This window comes from Megascapheus bottae, chromosome 23 (assembly GCF_031878675.1).
Source record: "Megascapheus bottae isolate mThoBot1 chromosome 23, mThoBot2.hap1, whole genome shotgun sequence".
In the NCBI taxonomy this organism is placed as follows: domain Eukaryota; kingdom Metazoa; phylum Chordata; class Mammalia; order Rodentia; family Geomyidae; genus Megascapheus; species Megascapheus bottae.
In genome coordinates, this window is record NC_143531.1 from 12627904 (window position 1) to 12632904 (window position 5001).

At 48.2% G+C, this 5001-nt stretch overlaps 1 long non-coding RNA gene across 1 annotated transcript; it reads left to right on the forward strand.

Annotated features, from left to right (window-relative positions):
- Positions 1-1760: 1760 nt before the first annotated feature.
- LOC150047330 (uncharacterized) lies at positions 1761-4988 on the forward strand. The gene is made up of 3 exons (XR_016539423.1): positions 1761-1849; positions 1973-2048; positions 4736-4988. It is a non-coding gene; the product is annotated as an uncharacterized LOC150047330 (long non-coding RNA).
- Positions 4989-5001: the final 13 nt, after the last annotated feature.

Sequence of the window (5001 nt, forward strand, 5' to 3'; positions counted from 1 at the left end):
GATTCATAATTTTATATCATATTTCACATCTATTTCCACCAGAGGATACAATCAATAGTAGGATACTAGGTACCCAAGAATAGCTCAGGTTTTGTTATTTTTAGAGGCAGAAGAGAAAAGGTTAATTAACAGCTGCATTTATGAGTAAGTTTTATTTCTATTTGATCCGTAGTAAAAAGACTGATCTGTGAGTTACTAAACGGTTTCTGCTGTTGACAGGAAGTAAAGTGTTAATGACAATGTTAATGACATACTAAGACAAAATAGATTGCTTTAGAGATAGAAGTTGGGTTTAAGTAAAGTTTGGAATTAAAGATTGGATAGTAAAATAAAAAGACTGATTTAATTTTGGGGAACTACAAGGTGCAATTGCCATATATGAGGGAGAAGGGGTGTGTGTGTGTGTGTGTGTGTGTGTGTGTGTGTGTGTGTGTGTGTGTGTATGTGTGTAGAGTGGGGAGGAGGAGGAAAAGGAGGACGGGAAGAGGGAGGAAGACTATCCCTAGGAGAAGAGAGAGGAGAAACTGGACAGAGAACAGACCCTGGGACCGACCGCCCCATGGCTCAGGCATCTCATCGCCAGCGTTTTCCATTCTGGGATGAATACACGTCACCAGCAGGGCACCCCAGCCTTTCCCCTTCCTTCAGGCTCCACTGGGAAGGGCTGTTCTTCTTTTGATTTTTATCCACTCTCATGATTTAGAAGCATGCCACAGGATGCGACCTACCCAGAGCATTCTTCCAACAGACACGCCACCTCTTTTTCTTCCTTCCCCTCTCTGTTTCTTGTATTGCTCTTCTCAGTCTAGCCAGAAAAACCCAGACAAGTTTATTTACACACACACACACACACACACCACGGGGGAGGCAGGGAGAAAAAGAGGAGGGAGGGAGGGAGGGAGGGAGGAGGGAGGGGGAGAGAGAGAGAGAGAGAGAGAGAGAGAGAGAGAGAGAGAGAGAGAGAGAGAGAGAGAGAGAGAGAGAGAGAGAGAGAGAGAGAGAGGAGAGAGGGAGGGAGGGAGGGAGGGAGGGAGGGAGGGGGAGGGAGAGGGAGAGACGCCCTCTTTCCACTCCTTCCAAACAATTATCCGGGAGAGAAAAAGAAAATAATCAACAGCCCTGTGCGCAGGGCGCAGGGCGCAGAGCTGGCGAGCGGGGCGCGGGCGGGTGGGGGGGCTGCACGAGGGCGGGAGGGGGGCGGGCGGGCGGGCGGAGGGGGGCGGGCGGGCTGCAGTCGAGCCGGTAAACGTGGCTCGGCTGCGGAGCCGGGGATTTGTGAAAAGGAGCGCTGGCCCGCGTGCGCCTCTTGTCCCCCGTGTAATTTGCAGCCAATCATCAGTAGGTGTCCACGTCCCCGCGTCCTCCTCACCTCGGCGCCAATCGTCCCCCCCACCTCCACCGGTCCCCCCCTCCGCCCCGCGCGCCCGCCCCCAGCTCCACACCTCCTCCTCCTCCCCCTCTCCACCTCCTCCCTCGCCTTTCTCTGCGATCCCCTCCCCCCCAGCAACACACACACACACACACACACACACACACACACACACACACACACACACACACAAACAGAGAGAAGGGGGGAGGGTGAGAAAGAGCGAGGAGAGACTCCCCGGCTCCCTCCCTCCCTCCCTCGCACACAGCGACTGGAGACGGACGGAGAGCCACGCGCAGGGAGAGGACAGACCACCGGCTACAGCCCCGCGCTCTGCTCTCACACATACACGCACACTCGGCTCTTTCCTCTCTCTCCTCCCCCCACCCCACCTCCTCCTCCTCCTTCCACCCCCACCACTAACACCATCTCCTCCTCCTCCTCCTCTCCGCAACAAGAAAAAAAAAAAGCCATTTACAGGTATTTTTTTTTTGATCCGCGTATTTATTTACCGCCCCCCCTCCCCAACAGTTTGTTTACAAGTATTAAAGTTGTAATTGGGAGCTGCCAAGACACATCTGGATTTGTGTTTCTTTGTGTTAGGGGGTGATGTGCAACTAATTAAAGGCAGACTGGCAGCGTCTGCAAATTCTAAGGCTCCCCAAATAAAAAGAGACTGGTAAGTGATTGTTCTTTCTCTTTCTCTGGCTACCTCTTTCTCAATCTCTCTCAGTCTCTCCCTCTCAATTTCTGTCTCTCTCCAATGTTTGCTGTCCGTTGGGATTGTAAAAGTAGATTATTAATGCTGGACTTCAGCAATAAAAGCTGTGGCTGTATTAATTTATTAATTAATCTGTACCCGCCCCCTCCTCCTGAATGTTAAATATGACCTTTGATCTCTGTGTCTCTGGTAGAGCAGACTTACAATATTAGGTATGTACAGTCACATTGTTTAAAGGCAAACTAGGTTCATGAAGTCTGGATGTCTAATTTAGGTATGGTATAGAACTATAGTTATTTGTGTGTGTGTGTGTGTGTGTGTGTGTGTGTGTGTTTTATTTTAATGCTAAATAAAATCCAAACAATAGAGGTGGCTTAGGTACCTTTTTCATGTTCCTGAGAGGCAAGAATTAAACAATAATGACCTGGAGACTGGGTACAATCATTTTCTACAGTTTCTGGTGGCATTAAACCTTGAGGTTGGAACTGGGGAAAGGTGGTGGCCATCAGAAAAGCAAGGAAAGCTTCTGTTTTGAAACACCACTCTAAGACTCTGAAAGGGGGACATTGCATTATTCCTGCATTTGGAACAAGGTCAAAAGACTAAAATGTTGAAATTTCCCCCTCCTCTCAGTATGATGATGTCTATTGCATGGTTGGCATAACTAGTTTTAACCGAGTAGCATTGATTATGGTCTTGCAGTTGCAATGTGATTTGCAGAAAACTGAAGCTCTATGCATATTTTTGCAGTATCTTCTTTCCCCTCAGCCCCCCCATCCTTTCCAAGCATCAAGAATCCTTAGCTAGGAGCATTTTTGGGGGCACCCTTTGTATTGCCATCAGACCTTAGAAAAGAGCAGTTTTTCCTCATGTGAAACCACAGAGGTGTTCCTGAATGATTAGTTACTTGCTGTGATTGAAAGATGCCTGCTAGCTTTGAATCCAGCCTGGGGTGAGGTTCCTTATCTTGATTTACTTTGCCTAATAGGGACTTGTGTACCTCAACTTCTGTTTTTAGGGCACCTCATCTGTAGGTCTTGGAAGTTTTGCACTTGGAGCTTAGGCATAAATGGTTCATTAATCTAATTATAAGTGTAATTACTATAATTGATATCCATTTTAAAGTCTGAATATTTGAGACTAAAACTATTGGGCCCACATTATGAATTCCCAGAACTCCACATTCAGGACCAATCTGTGGGCTTTAAAAGGTGTCACTGAAAGATACTCTGCCCCTATACATATATATATATATTATATATATATCTGGAAACAAAGAAACTGGTTTTTTAAGGTGTATGCACACTTTATACCTTTTCTTTACTTCTTAATAGCCTGTGGTGTATCTTCCTCTGTGTCATATACAACTAAAAGACCTTTTCCTAAAGCAGAATAATGGCTTGCTTGTAAGCAGAGAGATGAATGCAAACACCCAGTTAGCATTAAACTTTCCTCTTTAAAAAGAGCAAAAGAAAAAAAAAAGATCATTGTGACATTTCTTTGGTTAAACACCATCTTCTGGGATTTTTCCCCCTTTTAATTCAATGTTAAAAAATACCAATGATGGTGAGAAATTCGTGCATGTGTGTGTGGGGGGGGGGGGCTGTCCCATCCATGTCTTCCTCTTATCTTGGAAAGAGACAGTAATCACCATTGGGAATAACTGGGGATGACAGAGGCTGCAGCCATTAGGTTCAAAGCCTTTGACATTGCTTGTATTAAAAAAAAAATTATCTAGTGCATCTTTCTTTTCTCTTCCCCCTCCCTTTCTTTTAAACAAGTAGGACAGTACTAACACCCTCTTACCCCATCAAGCCCCACCACCAAATGGCTTGTACAATTGAGACCTGTCCTTGGTCCATTGAATTAAGACCCTAACAGAGCCAGCTGTGCTGGGATTCAAACTAATGACCGCAGACACAGAAGGACACAGTGGCAGCTGGTAGTTCCTCCCTCCCCCCCCCCCCCTGTCTCTCTGCCTCTTTAGTTCAGATTGTATGTGGGCAGTCTCTGAGCTCTCAGTTGTATTGTGTTTGCTTACAGTTTATACTCGGATGTATTGTAGACTTTCTCAGTACTTCATTTGCTAATTTCCTGTTCATTTTCCTCATAGGGCCATTGCTGGTGTGTGTGTGTGTTTCCTTTCTGTACTTTGCAGCATTTGCATGCCCCGACAGCACTTGTTCACACATTTCATAATGTTTAAATGCCCTCTGCTTATAGGTAGTATCGCTCTCCCACCCCTGATTTGCATGTCTTTAGCACTCCAATTGCCCTTTTCCCTCGGCATCCGTCACCCCGTCTTCCCTCTTTCCCCGGGTATCCTGGCTATTAATACATTTTTCTCAGGAGGGTTACCAGAGGAGGGGGAGGGGGAGGCGCTGTGCTTGGCTGTTGGGAGGGAGGGAGCTGGGGTAGGAAGTGGGAAGGGGGGAGGCTAGGAATCATAGGGAGGGGAATCTCGTCTTGCTGATTGTTATGCAAACGACTGAAGACTGTAGGCGCTCGGGGAGGGGGGCGGCGGGGTCTGGTAAGGGAGGCAGTGTTTATTTCTTTAAAAAAAAAAACTCAAACCCACAACAACTCGCCCCCTCCCTCCCTCCCTCCGTCCTCGCAGCTCGCTGGAATGACTTTCTTTATTTTAGTTGTAACAGTTGGAGGATAATGCCCAGGAGGACGCGGCTGCCCGGCAGTTCACCGTCGGTGGAGATGCGCCCTGGAGAGGAATAAAGACACCCTTCACCGGGCTCTCCGCCCCCTCCGCCCCCCCTCGCACACCCGGCTCCCACTCCAGCCCCACCATCGCCCCCTCCCCGACCCCCTCCCCGCCACCCCTCCCTTTCCCACCCAGGTGTCGGACCCGGCGGTCCCCACCACTTCCACCCTGCACCCCTTCTTTCCCCCCTGCACC